Here is a 12615-nt window from a genome sequence, read left to right as displayed (position 1 = left end):
CTTTACGATGAGCCTGACATACTCGGGTTTCTCTTCATATCGTACAAGTCTTTCGCCTTTTACTAAAGACTTCCGTGGAGAGGAACACTATTGAGTTCAACTTATTTTTGGCAGGCTTAGCCTTGTAGCTGAGCCTCTCTATTATGTGGAAAACAAACAATCTACCCAATGCAACTTGGCCTGAGACCTTGAGCCAAATTGTAGAGTGATTAGTGGCTAGATTTGCAAATATGCAGCTGCTGTGATGACCAATTAGAAAACGTGTACAAGAAGATAACGGAATTTCTATTGCATAAAGACTGTGGCAGGGATGCACATGCACATAGTGTGCGACAAGTCAGGCTTGCCGTGAGTGTAGTGGCCAGGACGACGTGTGTTATCCTGCCCTTTACGATGAGCCTGACATACTCGGGTTTCTCTTCATATCGTACAAGTCTTTCGCCTTTTACTAAAGACTTCCGTGGAGATGAACACTATTGAGTTCAACTTATTTTTGGCAGGCTTAGCCTTGTAGCTGAGCCTCTCTATTATGTGGAAAACAAACAATCTACCCAATGCAACTTGGCCTGAGATCTTGAGCCAAATTGTAGAGTGATTAGTGGCTAGATTTGCAAATATGCAGCTGCTGTGATGACCAATTAGAAAACGTGTACAAGAAGATAACGGAATTTCTATTGCATAAAGACTGTGGCAGGGATGCACATGCACATAGTGTGCGACAAGTCAGGCTTGCCGTGAGTGTAGTGGCCAGGACGACGTGTGTTATCCTGCCCTTTACGATGAGCCTGACATACTCGGGTTTCTCTTCATATCGTACAAGTCTTTCGCCTTTTACTAAAGACTTCCGTGGAGATGAACACTATTGAGTTCAACTTATTTTTGGCAGGCTTAGCCTTGTAGCTGAGCCTCTCTATTATGTGGAAAACAAACAATCTACCCAATGCAACTTGGCCTGAGATCTTGAGCCAAATTGTAGAGTGATTAGTGGCTAGATTTGCAAATATGCAGCTGCTGTGATGACCAATTAGAAAAAGTGTACAAGAAGATAAGGGAATTTCTATTGCATAAAGACTGTGGCAGGGATGCACATGCACATAGTGTGCGACAAGTCAGGCTTACCGTGAGTGTAGTGGCCAGGACGACGTGTGTTATCCTGCCCTTTACGATGAGCCTGACATACTCGGGTTTCTCTTCATATCGTACAAGTCTTTCGCCTTTTACTAAAGACTTCCGTGGAGAGGAACGCTATTGAGTTCAACTTATTTTTGGCAGGCTTAGCCTTGTAGCTGAGCCTCTCTATTATGTGGAAAACAAACAATCTACCCAATGCAACTTGGCCTGAGATCTTGAGCCAAATTGTAGAGTGATTAGTGGCTAGATTTGCAAATATGCAGCTGCTGTGATGACCAATTAGAAAAAGTGTACAAGAAGATAAGGGAATTTCTATTGCATAAAGACTGTGGCAGGGATGCACATGCACATAGTATGCGACAAGTTAGGCTTACCGTGAGTGTAGTGGCCAGGACGACGTGTGTTATCCTGCCCTGTACGATGAGCCTGACATACTCGGGTTTCTCTTCATATCGTACAAGTCTTTCGCCTTTTACTAAAGACTTCCGTGGAGAGGAACACTATTGAGTTCAACTTATTTTTGGCAGGCTTAGCCTTGTAGCTGAGCCTCTCTATTATGTGGAAAACAAACAATCTACCCAATGCAACTTGGCCTGAGATCTTGAGCCAAATTGTAGAGTGATTAGTGGCTAGATTTGCAAATATGCAGCTGCTGTGATGACCAATTAGAAAAAGTGTACAAGAAGATAAGGGAATTTCTATTGCATAAAGACTGTGGCAGGGATGCACATGCACATAGTATGCGACAAGTCAGGCTTACCGTGAGTGTAGTGGCCAGGACGACGTGTGTTATCCTGCCCTTTACGATAAGCCTGACATACTCGGGTTTCTCTTCATATCGTACAAGTCTTTCGCCTTTTACTAAAGACTTCCGTGGAGAGGAACACTATTGAGTTCAACTGATTTTTGGCAGGCTTAGCCTTGTAGCTGAGCCTCTCTATTATGTGGAAAACAAACAATCTACCCAATGCAACTTGGCCTGAGATCTTGAGCCAAATTGTAGAGTGATTAGTGGCTAGATTTGCAAATATGCAGCTGCTGTGATGACCAATTAGAAAAAGTGTACAAGAAGATAAGGGAATTTCTATTGCATAAAGACTGTGGCAGGGATGCACATGCACATAGTATGCGACAAGTCAGGCTTACCGTGAGTGTAGTGGCCAGGACGACGTGTGTTATCCTGCCCTTTACGATGAGCCTGACATACTCGGGTTTCTCTTCATATCGTACAAGTCTTTCGCCTTTTACTAAAGACTTCCGTGGAGAGGAACACTATTGAGTTCAACTTATTTTTGGCAGGCTTAGCCTTGTAGCTGAGCCTCTCTATTATGTGGAAAACAAACAATCTACCCAATGCAACTTGGCCTGAGATCTTGAGCCAAATTGTGGAGTGATTAGTGGCTAGATTTGCAAATATGCAGCTGCTGTGATGACCAATTAGAAAAAGTGTACAAGAAGATAAGGGAATTTCTATTGCATAAAGACTGTGGCAGGGATGCACATGCACATAGTATGCGACAAGTCAGGCTTACCGTGAGTGTAGTGGCCAGGACGACGTGTGTTATCCTGCCCTTTACGATGAGCCTGACATACTCGGGTTTCTCTTCATATCGTACAAGTCTTTCGCCTTTTACTAAAGACTTCCGTGGAGAGGAACACTATTGAGTTCAACTTATTTTTGGCAGGCTTAGCCTTGTAGCTGAGCCTCTCTATTATGTGGAAAACAAACAATCTACCCAATGCAACTTGGCCTGAGATCTTGAGCCAAATTGTAGAGTGATTAGTGGCTAGATTTGCAAATATGCAGCTGCTGTGATGACCAATTAGAAAAAGTGTACAAGAAGATAAGGGAATTTCTATTGCATAAAGACTGTGGCAGGGATGCACATGCACATAGTATGCGACAAGTCAGGCTTACCGTGAGTGTAGTGGCCAGGACGACGTGTGTTATCCTGCCCTTTACGATGAGCCTGACATACTCGGGTTTCTCTTCATATCGTACAAGTCTTTCGCCTTTTACTAAAGACTTCCGTGGAGAGGAACACTATTGAGTTCAACTTATTTTTGGCAGGCTTAGCCTTGTAGCTGAGCCTCTCTATTATGTGGAAAACAAACAATCTACCCAATGCAACTTGGCCTGAGATCTTGAGCCAAATTGTAGAGTGATTAGTGGCTAGATTTGCAAATATGCAGCTGCTGTGATGACCAATTAGAAAAAGTGTACAAGAAGATAAGGGAATTTCTATTGCATAAAGACTGTGGCAGGGATGCACATGCACATAGTATGCGACAAGTCAGGCTTACCGTGAGTGTAGTGGCCAGGACGACGTGTGTTATCCTGCCCTTTACGATGAGCCTGACATACTCGGGTTTCTCTTCATATCGTACAAGTCTTTCGCCTTTTACTAAAGACTTCCGTGGAGAGGAACACTATTGAGTTCAACTTATTTTTGGCAGGCTTAGCCTTGTAGCTGAGCCTCTCTATTATGTGGAAAACAAACAATCTACCCAATGCAACTTGGCCTGAGATCTTGAGCCAAATTGTAGAGTGATTAGTGGCTAGATTTGCAAATATGCAGCTGCTGTGATGACCAATTAGAAAACGTGTACAAGAAGATAACGGAATTTCTATTGCATAAAGACTGTGGCAGGGATGCACATGCACATAGTGTGCGACAAGTCAGGCTTGCCGTGAGTGTAGTGGCCAGGACGACGTGTGTTATCCTGCCCTTTACGATGAGCCTGACATACTCGGGTTTCTCTTCATATCGTACAAGTCTTTCGCCTTTTACTAAAGACTTCCGTGGAGAGGAACACTATTGAGTTCAACTTATTTTTGGCAGGCTTAGCCTTGTAGCTGAGCCTCTCTATTATGTGGAAAACAAACAATCTACCCAATGCAACTTGGCCTGAGATCTTGAGCCAAATTGTAGAGTGATTAGTGGCTAGATTTGCAAATATGCAGCTGCTGTGATGACCAATTAGAAAACGTGTACAAGAAGATAACGGAATTTCTATTGCATAAAGACTGTGGCAGGGATGCACATGCACATAGTGTGCGACAAGTCAGGCTTGCCGTGAGTGTAGTGGCCAGGACGACGTGTGTTATCCTGCCCTTTACGATGAGCCTGACATACTCGGGTTTCTCTTCATATCGTACAAGTCTTTCGCCTTTTACTAAAGACTTCCGTGGAGATGAACACTATTGAGTTCAACTTATTTTTGGCAGGCTTAGCCTTGTAGCTGAGCCTCTCTATTATGTGGAAAACAAACAATCTACCCAATGCAACTTGGCCTGAGATCTTGAGCCAAATTGTAGAGTGATTAGTGGCTAGATTTGCAAATATGCAGCTGCTGTGATGACCAATTAGAAAAAGTGTACAAGAAGATAAGGGAATTTCTATTGCATAAAGACTGTGGCAGGGATGCACATGCACATAGTGTGCGACAAGTCAGGCTTACCGTGAGTGTAGTGGCCAGGACGACGTGTGTTATCCTGCCCTTTACGATGAGCCTGACATACTCGGGTTTCTCTTCATATCGTACAAGTCTTTCGCCTTTTACTAAAGACTTCCGTGGAGAGGAACGCTATTGAGTTCAACTTATTTTTGGCAGGCTTAGCCTTGTAGCTGAGCCTCTCTATTATGTGGAAAACAAACAATCTACCCAATGCAACTTGGCCTGAGATCTTGAGCCAAATTGTAGAGTGATTAGTGGCTAGATTTGCAAATATGCAGCTGCTGTGATGACCAATTAGAAAACGTGTACAAGAAGATAACGGAATTTCTATTGCATAAAGACTGTGGCAGGGATGCACATGCACATAGTGTGCGACAAGTCAGGCTTGCCGTGAGTGTAGTGGCCAGGACGACGTGTGTTATCCTGCCCTTTACGATGAGCCTGACATACTCGGGTTTCTCTTCATATCGTACAAGTCTTTCGCCTTTTACTAAAGACTTCCGTGGAGATGAACACTATTGAGTTCAACTTATTTTTGGCAGGCTTAGCCTTGTAGCTGAGCCTCTCTATTATGTGGAAAACAAACAATCTACCCAATGCAACTTGGCCTGAGATCTTGAGCCAAATTGTAGAGTGATTAGTGGCTAGATTTGCAAATATGCAGCTGCTGTGATGACCAATTAGAAAAAGTGTACAAGAAGATAAGGGAATTTCTATTGCATAAAGACTGTGGCAGGGATGCACATGCACATAGTGTGCGACAAGTCAGGCTTACCGTGAGTGTAGTGGCCAGGACGACGTGTGTTATCCTGCCCTTTACGATGAGCCTGACATACTCGGGTTTCTCTTCATATCGTACAAGTCTTTCGCCTTTTACTAAAGACTTCCGTGGAGAGGAACGCTATTGAGTTCAACTTATTTTTGGCAGGCTTAGCCTTGTAGCTGAGCCTCTCTATTATGTGGAAAACAAACAATCTACCCAATGCAACTTGGCCTGAGATCTTGAGCCAAATTGTAGAGTGATTAGTGGCTAGATTTGCAAATATGCAGCTGCTGTGATGACCAATTAGAAAAAGTGTACAAGAAGATAAGGGAATTTCTATTGCATAAAGACTGTGGCAGGGATGCACATGCACATAGTATGCGACAAGTTAGGCTTACCGTGAGTGTAGTGGCCAGGACGACGTGTGTTATCCTGCCCTTTACGATGAGCCTGACATACTCGGGTTTCTCTTCATATCGTACAAGTCTTTCGCCTTTTACTAAAGACTTCCGTGGAGAGGAACACTATTGAGTTCAACTTATTTTTGGCAGGCTTAGCCTTGTAGCTGAGCCTCTCTATTATGTGGAAAACAAACAATCTACCCAATGCAACTTGGCCTGAGATCTTGAGCCAAATTGTAGAGTGATTAGTGGCTAGATTTGCAAATATGCAGCTGCTGTGATGACCAATTAGAAAAAGTGTACAAGAAGATAAGGGAATTTCTATTGCATAAAGACTGTGGCAGGGATGCACATGCACATAGTATGCGACAAGTCAGGCTTACCGTGAGTGTAGTGGCCAGGACGACGTGTGTTATCCTGCCCTTTACGATAAGCCTGACATACTCGGGTTTCTCTTCATATCGTACAAGTCTTTCGCCTTTTACTAAAGACTTCCGTGGAGAGGAACACTATTGAGTTCAACTGATTTTTGGCAGGCTTAGCCTTGTAGCTGAGCCTCTCTATTATGTGGAAAACAAACAATCTACCCAATGCAACTTGGCCTGAGATCTTGAGCCAAATTGTAGAGTGATTAGTGGCTAGATTTGCAAATATGCAGCTGCTGTGATGACCAATTAGAAAAAGTGTACAAGAAGATAAGGGAATTTCTATTGCATAAAGACTGTGGCAGGGATGCACATGCACATAGTATGCGACAAGTCAGGCTTACCGTGAGTGTAGTGGCCAGGACGACGTGTGTTATCCTGCCCTTTACGATGAGCCTGACATACTCGGGTTTCTCTTCATATCGTACAAGTCTTTCGCCTTTTACTAAAGACTTCCGTGGAGAGGAACACTATTGAGTTCAACTTATTTTTGGCAGGCTTAGCCTTGTAGCTGAGCCTCTCTATTATGTGGAAAACAAACAATCTACCCAATGCAACTTGGCCTGAGATCTTGAGCCAAATTGTAGAGTGATTAGTGGCTAGATTTGCAAATATGCAGCTGCTGTGATGACCAATTAGAAAAAGTGTACAAGAAGATAAGGGAATTTCTATTGCATAAAGACTGTGGCAGGGATGCACATGCACATAGTATGCGACAAGTCAGGCTTACCGTGAGTGTAGTGGCCAGGACGACGTGTGTTATCCTGCCCTTTACGATAAGCCTGACATACTCGGGTTTCTCTTCATATCGTACAAGTCTTTCGCCTTTTACTAAAGACTTCCGTGGAGAGGAACACTATTGAGTTCAACTGATTTTTGGCAGGCTTAGCCTTGTAGCTGAGCCTCTCTATTATGTGGAAAACAAACAATCTACCCAATGCAACTTGGCCTGAGATCTTGAGCCAAATTGTAGAGTGATTAGTGGCTAGATTTGCAAATATGCAGCTGCTGTGATGACCAATTAGAAAAAGTGTACAAGAAGATAAGGGAATTTCTATTGCATAAAGACTGTGGCAGGGATGCACATGCACATAGTATGCGACAAGTCAGGCTTACCGTGAGTGTAGTGGCCAGGACGACGTGTGTTATCCTGCCCTTTACGATGAGCCTGACATACTCGGGTTTCTCTTCATATCGTACAAGTCTTTCGCCTTTTACTAAAGACTTCCGTGGAGAGGAACACTATTGAGTTCAACTTATTTTTGGCAGGCTTAGCCTTGTAGCTGAGCCTCTCTATTATGTGGAAAACAAACAATCTACCCAATGCAACTTGGCCTGAGATCTTGAGCCAAATTGTGGAGTGATTAGTGGCTAGATTTGCAAATATGCAGCTGCTGTGATGACCAATTAGAAAAAGTGTACAAGAAGATAAGGGAATTTCTATTGCATAAAGACTGTGGCAGGGATGCACATGCACATAGTATGCGACAAGTCAGGCTTACCGTGAGTGTAGTGGCCAGGACGACGTGTGTTATCCTGCCCTTTACGATGAGCCTGACATACTCGGGTTTCTCTTCATATCGTACAAGTCTTTCGCCTTTTACTAAAGACTTCCGTGGAGAGGAACACTATTGAGTTCAACTTATTTTTGGCAGGCTTAGCCTTGTAGCTGAGCCTCTCTATTATGTGGAAAACAAACAATCTACCCAATGCAACTTGGCCTGAGATCTTGAGCCAAATTGTAGAGTGATTAGTGGCTAGATTTGCAAATATGCAGCTGCTGTGATGACCAATTAGAAAAAGTGTACAAGAAGATAAGGGAATTTCTATTGCATAAAGACTGTGGCAGGGATGCACATGCACATAGTGTGCGACAAGTCAGGCTTACCGTGAGTGTAGTGGCCAGGACGACGTGTGTTATCCTGCCCTTTACGATGAGCCTGACATACTCGGGTTTCTCTTCATATCGTACAAGTCTTTCGCCTTTTACTAAAGACTTCCGTGGAGAGGAACACTATTGAGTTCAACTTATTTTTGGCAGGCTTAGCCTTGTAGCTGAGCCTCTCTATTATGTGGAAAACAAACAATCTACCCAATGCAACTTGGCCTGAGACCTTGAGCCAAATTGTAGAGTGATTAGTGGCTAGATTTGCAAATATGCAGCTGCTGTGATGACCAATTAGAAAACGTGTACAAGAAGATAACGGAATTTCTATTGCATAAAGACTGTGGCAGGGATGCACATGCACATAGTGTGCGACAAGTCAGGCTTGCCGTGAGTGTAGTGGCCAGGACGACGTGTGTTATCCTGCCCTTTACGATGAGCCTGACATACTCGGGTTTCTCTTCATATCGTACAAGTCTTTCGCCTTTTACTAAAGACTTCCGTGGAGATGAACACTATTGAGTTCAACTTATTTTTGGCAGGCTTAGCCTTGTAGCTGAGCCTCTCTATTATGTGGAAAACAAACAATCTACCCAATGCAACTTGGCCTGAGATCTTGAGCCAAATTGTAGAGTGATTAGTGGCTAGATTTGCAAATATGCAGCTGCTGTGATGACCAATTAGAAAACGTGTACAAGAAGATAACGGAATTTCTATTGCATAAAGACTGTGGCAGGGATGCACATGCACATAGTGTGCGACAAGTCAGGCTTGCCGTGAGTGTAGTGGCCAGGACGACGTGTGTTATCCTGCCCTTTACGATGAGCCTGACATACTCGGGTTTCTCTTCATATCGTACAAGTCTTTCGCCTTTTACTAAAGACTTCCGTGGAGATGAACACTATTGAGTTCAACTTATTTTTGGCAGGCTTAGCCTTGTAGCTGAGCCTCTCTATTATGTGGAAAACAAACAATCTACCCAATGCAACTTGGCCTGAGATCTTGAGCCAAATTGTAGAGTGATTAGTGGCTAGATTTGCAAATATGCAGCTGCTGTGATGACCAATTAGAAAAAGTGTACAAGAAGATAAGGGAATTTCTATTGCATAAAGACTGTGGCAGGGATGCACATGCACATAGTGTGCGACAAGTCAGGCTTACCGTGAGTGTAGTGGCCAGGACGACGTGTGTTATCCTGCCCTTTACGATGAGCCTGACATACTCGGGTTTCTCTTCATATCGTACAAGTCTTTCGCCTTTTACTAAAGACTTCCGTGGAGAGGAACGCTATTGAGTTCAACTTATTTTTGGCAGGCTTAGCCTTGTAGCTGAGCCTCTCTATTATGTGGAAAACAAACAATCTACCCAATGCAACTTGGCCTGAGATCTTGAGCCAAATTGTAGAGTGATTAGTGGCTAGATTTGCAAATATGCAGCTGCTGTGATGACCAATTAGAAAAAGTGTACAAGAAGATAAGGGAATTTCTATTGCATAAAGACTGTGGCAGGGATGCACATGCACATAGTATGCGACAAGTTAGGCTTACCGTGAGTGTAGTGGCCAGGACGACGTGTGTTATCCTGCCCTGTACGATGAGCCTGACATACTCGGGTTTCTCTTCATATCGTACAAGTCTTTCGCCTTTTACTAAAGACTTCCGTGGAGAGGAACACTATTGAGTTCAACTTATTTTTGGCAGGCTTAGCCTTGTAGCTGAGCCTCTCTATTATGTGGAAAACAAACAATCTACCCAATGCAACTTGGCCTGAGATCTTGAGCCAAATTGTAGAGTGATTAGTGGCTAGATTTGCAAATATGCAGCTGCTGTGATGACCAATTAGAAAAAGTGTACAAGAAGATAAGGGAATTTCTATTGCATAAAGACTGTGGCAGGGATGCACATGCACATAGTATGCGACAAGTCAGGCTTACCGTGAGTGTAGTGGCCAGGACGACGTGTGTTATCCTGCCCTTTACGATAAGCCTGACATACTCGGGTTTCTCTTCATATCGTACAAGTCTTTCGCCTTTTATTAAAGACTTCCGTGGAGAGGAACACTATTGAGTTCAACTGATTTTTGGCAGGCTTAGCCTTGTAGCTGAGCCTCTCTATTATGTGGAAAACAAACAATCTACCCAATGCAACTTGGCCTGAGATCTTGAGCCAAATTGTAGAGTGATTAGTGGCTAGATTTGCAAATATGCAGCTGCTGTGATGACCAATTAGAAAAAGTGTACAAGAAGATAAGGGAATTTCTATTGCATAAAGACTGTGGCAGGGATGCACATGCACATAGTATGCGACAAGTCAGGCTTACCGTGAGTGTAGTGGCCAGGACGACGTGTGTTATCCTGCCCTTTACGATGAGCCTGACATACTCGGGTTTCTCTTCATATCGTACAAGTCTTTCGCCTTTTACTAAAGACTTCCGTGGAGAGGAACACTATTGAGTTCAACTTATTTTTGGCAGGCTTAGCCTTGTAGCTGAGCCTCTCTATTATGTGGAAAACAAACAATCTACCCAATGCAACTTGGCCTGAGATCTTGAGCCAAATTGTGGAGTGATTAGTGGCTAGATTTGCAAATATGCAGCTGCTGTGATGACCAATTAGAAAAAGTGTACAAGAAGATAAGGGAATTTCTATTGCATAAAGACTGTGGCAGGGATGCACATGCACATAGTATGCGACAAGTCAGGCTTACCGTGAGTGTAGTGGCCAGGACGACGTGTGTTATCCTGCCCTTTACGATGAGCCTGACATACTCGGGTTTCTCTTCATATCGTACAAGTCTTTCGCCTTTTACTAAAGACTTCCGTGGAGAGGAACACTATTGAGTTCAACTTATTTTTGGCAGGCTTAGCCTTGTAGCTGAGCCTCTCTATTATGTGGAAAACAAACAATCTACCCAATGCAACTTGGCCTGAGATCTTGAGCCAAATTGTAGAGTGATTAGTGGCTAGATTTGCAAATATGCAGCTGCTGTGATGACCAATTAGAAAAAGTGTACAAGAAGATAAGGGAATTTCTATTGCATAAAGACTGTGGCAGGGATGCACATGCACATAGTATGCGACAAGTCAGGCTTACCGTGAGTGTAGTGGCCAGGACGACGTGTGTTATCCTGCCCTTTACGATGAGCCTGACATACTCGGGTTTCTCTTCATATCGTACAAGTCTTTCGCCTTTTACTAAAGACTTCCGTGGAGAGGAACACTATTGAGTTCAACTTATTTTTGGCAGGCTTAGCCTTGTAGCTGAGCCTCTCTATTATGTGGAAAACAAACAATCTACCCAATGCAACTTGGCCTGAGATCTTGAGCCAAATTGTAGAGTGATTAGTGGCTAGATTTGCAAATATGCAGCTGCTGTGATGACCAATTAGAAAAAGTGTACAAGAAGATAAGGGAATTTCTATTGCATAAAGACTGTGGCAGGGATGCACATGCACATAGTATGCGACAAGTCAGGCTTACCGTGAGTGTAGTGGCCAGGACGACGTGTGTTATCCTGCCCTTTACGATGAGCCTGACATACTCGGGTTTCTCTTCATATCGTACAAGTCTTTCGCCTTTTACTAAAGACTTCCGTGGAGAGGAACACTATTGAGTTCAACTTATTTTTGGCAGGCTTAGCCTTGTAGCTGAGCCTCTCTATTATGTGGAAAACAAACAATCTACCCAATGCAACTTGGCCTGAGATCTTGAGCCAAATTGTAGAGTGATTAGTGGCTAGATTTGCAAATATGCAGCTGCTGTGATGACCAATTAGAAAACGTGTACAAGAAGATAACGGAATTTCTATTGCATAAAGACTGTGGCAGGGATGCACATGCACATAGTGTGCGACAAGTCAGGCTTGCCGTGAGTGTAGTGGCCAGGACGACGTGTGTTATCCTGCCCTTTACGATGAGCCTGACATACTCGGGTTTCTCTTCATATCGTACAAGTCTTTCGCCTTTTACTAAAGACTTCCGTGGAGAGGAACACTATTGAGTTCAACTTATTTTTGGCAGGCTTAGCCTTGTAGCTGAGCCTCTCTATTATGTGGAAAACAAACAATCTACCCAATGCAACTTGGCCTGAGACCTTGAGCCAAATTGTAGAGTGATTAGTGGCTAGATTTGCAAATATGCAGCTGCTGTGATGACCAATTAGAAAAAGTGTACAAGAAGATAAGGGAATTTCTATTGCATAAAGACTGTGGCAGGGATGCACATGCACATAGTGTGCGACAAGTCAGGCTTACCGTGAGTGTAGTGGCCAGGACGACGTGTGTTATCCTGCCCTTTACGATGAGCCTGACATACTCGGGTTTCTCTTCATATCGTACAAGTCTTTCGCCTTTTACTAAAGACTTCCGTGGAGAGGAACACTATTGAGTTCAACTTATTTTTGGCAGGCTTAGCCTTGTAGCTGAGCCTCTCTATTATGTGGAAAACAAACAATCTACCCAATGCAACTTGGCCTGAGACCTTGAGCCAAATTGTAGAGTGATTAGTGGCTAGATTTGCAAATATGCAGCTGCTGTGATGACCAATTAGAAAACGT

At 43.5% G+C, this 12615-nt stretch overlaps 33 non-coding genes across 33 annotated transcripts; all 33 read left to right on the top strand.

Moving 5' to 3' along the window:
* Positions 1–18: 18 nt before the first annotated feature.
* On the top strand, positions 19–135 carry LOC136180731 (U5 spliceosomal RNA). Its single transcript, XR_010667355.1, has one exon. It is a non-coding gene; the product is annotated as a U5 spliceosomal RNA (small nuclear RNA).
* Positions 136–404: 269 nt separating this feature from the next.
* LOC136180837 (U5 spliceosomal RNA) lies at positions 405–521 on the top strand. Its single transcript, XR_010667461.1, has one exon. It is a non-coding gene; the product is annotated as a U5 spliceosomal RNA (small nuclear RNA).
* Positions 522–790: 269 nt separating this feature from the next.
* On the top strand, positions 791–907 carry LOC136180835 (U5 spliceosomal RNA). Its single transcript, XR_010667459.1, has one exon. It is a non-coding gene; the product is annotated as a U5 spliceosomal RNA (small nuclear RNA).
* Positions 908–1176: 269 nt separating this feature from the next.
* LOC136180810 (U5 spliceosomal RNA) lies at positions 1177–1293 on the top strand. Its single transcript, XR_010667434.1, has one exon. It is a non-coding gene; the product is annotated as a U5 spliceosomal RNA (small nuclear RNA).
* Positions 1294–1562: 269 nt separating this feature from the next.
* Positions 1563–1679, top strand: LOC136180730 (U5 spliceosomal RNA). Its single transcript, XR_010667354.1, has one exon. It is a non-coding gene; the product is annotated as a U5 spliceosomal RNA (small nuclear RNA).
* Positions 1680–1948: 269 nt separating this feature from the next.
* On the top strand, positions 1949–2065 carry LOC136180776 (U5 spliceosomal RNA). The gene has a single exon (XR_010667400.1). It is a non-coding gene; the product is annotated as a U5 spliceosomal RNA (small nuclear RNA).
* Positions 2066–2334: 269 nt separating this feature from the next.
* On the top strand, positions 2335–2451 carry LOC114921634 (U5 spliceosomal RNA). The gene has a single exon (XR_003809940.1). It is a non-coding gene; the product is annotated as a U5 spliceosomal RNA (small nuclear RNA).
* A 269-nt stretch (positions 2452–2720) lies between these two features.
* LOC136180729 (U5 spliceosomal RNA) lies at positions 2721–2837 on the top strand. Its single transcript, XR_010667353.1, has one exon. It is a non-coding gene; the product is annotated as a U5 spliceosomal RNA (small nuclear RNA).
* A 269-nt stretch (positions 2838–3106) lies between these two features.
* On the top strand, positions 3107–3223 carry LOC136180728 (U5 spliceosomal RNA). The gene has a single exon (XR_010667352.1). It is a non-coding gene; the product is annotated as a U5 spliceosomal RNA (small nuclear RNA).
* Positions 3224–3492: 269 nt separating this feature from the next.
* On the top strand, positions 3493–3609 carry LOC136180727 (U5 spliceosomal RNA). Its single transcript, XR_010667351.1, has one exon. It is a non-coding gene; the product is annotated as a U5 spliceosomal RNA (small nuclear RNA).
* Positions 3610–3878: 269 nt separating this feature from the next.
* On the top strand, positions 3879–3995 carry LOC136180726 (U5 spliceosomal RNA). Its single transcript, XR_010667350.1, has one exon. It is a non-coding gene; the product is annotated as a U5 spliceosomal RNA (small nuclear RNA).
* Positions 3996–4264: 269 nt separating this feature from the next.
* On the top strand, positions 4265–4381 carry LOC136180834 (U5 spliceosomal RNA). The gene has a single exon (XR_010667458.1). It is a non-coding gene; the product is annotated as a U5 spliceosomal RNA (small nuclear RNA).
* A 269-nt stretch (positions 4382–4650) lies between these two features.
* On the top strand, positions 4651–4767 carry LOC136180809 (U5 spliceosomal RNA). The gene has a single exon (XR_010667433.1). It is a non-coding gene; the product is annotated as a U5 spliceosomal RNA (small nuclear RNA).
* Positions 4768–5036: 269 nt separating this feature from the next.
* LOC136180833 (U5 spliceosomal RNA) lies at positions 5037–5153 on the top strand. The gene has a single exon (XR_010667457.1). It is a non-coding gene; the product is annotated as a U5 spliceosomal RNA (small nuclear RNA).
* A 269-nt stretch (positions 5154–5422) lies between these two features.
* LOC136180808 (U5 spliceosomal RNA) lies at positions 5423–5539 on the top strand. Its single transcript, XR_010667432.1, has one exon. It is a non-coding gene; the product is annotated as a U5 spliceosomal RNA (small nuclear RNA).
* Positions 5540–5808: 269 nt separating this feature from the next.
* Positions 5809–5925, top strand: LOC136180725 (U5 spliceosomal RNA). The gene has a single exon (XR_010667349.1). It is a non-coding gene; the product is annotated as a U5 spliceosomal RNA (small nuclear RNA).
* A 269-nt stretch (positions 5926–6194) lies between these two features.
* LOC114921645 (U5 spliceosomal RNA) lies at positions 6195–6311 on the top strand. Its single transcript, XR_003809951.2, has one exon. It is a non-coding gene; the product is annotated as a U5 spliceosomal RNA (small nuclear RNA).
* A 269-nt stretch (positions 6312–6580) lies between these two features.
* Positions 6581–6697, top strand: LOC136180724 (U5 spliceosomal RNA). Its single transcript, XR_010667348.1, has one exon. It is a non-coding gene; the product is annotated as a U5 spliceosomal RNA (small nuclear RNA).
* Positions 6698–6966: 269 nt separating this feature from the next.
* Positions 6967–7083, top strand: LOC136180775 (U5 spliceosomal RNA). The gene has a single exon (XR_010667399.1). It is a non-coding gene; the product is annotated as a U5 spliceosomal RNA (small nuclear RNA).
* Positions 7084–7352: 269 nt separating this feature from the next.
* On the top strand, positions 7353–7469 carry LOC136180723 (U5 spliceosomal RNA). Its single transcript, XR_010667347.1, has one exon. It is a non-coding gene; the product is annotated as a U5 spliceosomal RNA (small nuclear RNA).
* A 269-nt stretch (positions 7470–7738) lies between these two features.
* Positions 7739–7855, top strand: LOC136180721 (U5 spliceosomal RNA). The gene has a single exon (XR_010667345.1). It is a non-coding gene; the product is annotated as a U5 spliceosomal RNA (small nuclear RNA).
* Positions 7856–8124: 269 nt separating this feature from the next.
* Positions 8125–8241, top strand: LOC136180720 (U5 spliceosomal RNA). The gene has a single exon (XR_010667344.1). It is a non-coding gene; the product is annotated as a U5 spliceosomal RNA (small nuclear RNA).
* Positions 8242–8510: 269 nt separating this feature from the next.
* On the top strand, positions 8511–8627 carry LOC136180832 (U5 spliceosomal RNA). The gene has a single exon (XR_010667456.1). It is a non-coding gene; the product is annotated as a U5 spliceosomal RNA (small nuclear RNA).
* A 269-nt stretch (positions 8628–8896) lies between these two features.
* LOC136180831 (U5 spliceosomal RNA) lies at positions 8897–9013 on the top strand. The gene has a single exon (XR_010667455.1). It is a non-coding gene; the product is annotated as a U5 spliceosomal RNA (small nuclear RNA).
* A 269-nt stretch (positions 9014–9282) lies between these two features.
* Positions 9283–9399, top strand: LOC136180807 (U5 spliceosomal RNA). The gene has a single exon (XR_010667431.1). It is a non-coding gene; the product is annotated as a U5 spliceosomal RNA (small nuclear RNA).
* Positions 9400–9668: 269 nt separating this feature from the next.
* LOC136180719 (U5 spliceosomal RNA) lies at positions 9669–9785 on the top strand. Its single transcript, XR_010667343.1, has one exon. It is a non-coding gene; the product is annotated as a U5 spliceosomal RNA (small nuclear RNA).
* Positions 9786–10054: 269 nt separating this feature from the next.
* Positions 10055–10171, top strand: LOC136180840 (U5 spliceosomal RNA). The gene has a single exon (XR_010667464.1). It is a non-coding gene; the product is annotated as a U5 spliceosomal RNA (small nuclear RNA).
* Positions 10172–10440: 269 nt separating this feature from the next.
* LOC114921593 (U5 spliceosomal RNA) lies at positions 10441–10557 on the top strand. Its single transcript, XR_003809899.2, has one exon. It is a non-coding gene; the product is annotated as a U5 spliceosomal RNA (small nuclear RNA).
* A 269-nt stretch (positions 10558–10826) lies between these two features.
* LOC136180718 (U5 spliceosomal RNA) lies at positions 10827–10943 on the top strand. Its single transcript, XR_010667342.1, has one exon. It is a non-coding gene; the product is annotated as a U5 spliceosomal RNA (small nuclear RNA).
* A 269-nt stretch (positions 10944–11212) lies between these two features.
* On the top strand, positions 11213–11329 carry LOC136180717 (U5 spliceosomal RNA). The gene has a single exon (XR_010667341.1). It is a non-coding gene; the product is annotated as a U5 spliceosomal RNA (small nuclear RNA).
* Positions 11330–11598: 269 nt separating this feature from the next.
* On the top strand, positions 11599–11715 carry LOC136180716 (U5 spliceosomal RNA). The gene has a single exon (XR_010667340.1). It is a non-coding gene; the product is annotated as a U5 spliceosomal RNA (small nuclear RNA).
* A 269-nt stretch (positions 11716–11984) lies between these two features.
* Positions 11985–12101, top strand: LOC114921558 (U5 spliceosomal RNA). The gene has a single exon (XR_003809863.1). It is a non-coding gene; the product is annotated as a U5 spliceosomal RNA (small nuclear RNA).
* Positions 12102–12370: 269 nt separating this feature from the next.
* LOC114921559 (U5 spliceosomal RNA) lies at positions 12371–12487 on the top strand. The gene has a single exon (XR_003809864.1). It is a non-coding gene; the product is annotated as a U5 spliceosomal RNA (small nuclear RNA).
* Positions 12488–12615: the final 128 nt, after the last annotated feature.

Source organism: Labrus bergylta, chromosome 11, assembly GCF_963930695.1.
Source record: "Labrus bergylta chromosome 11, fLabBer1.1, whole genome shotgun sequence".
NCBI classification, from domain to species: Eukaryota; Metazoa; Chordata; class Actinopteri; order Labriformes; family Labridae; genus Labrus; species Labrus bergylta.
This window is presented reverse-complemented; position numbering and strand designations above follow the sequence as displayed.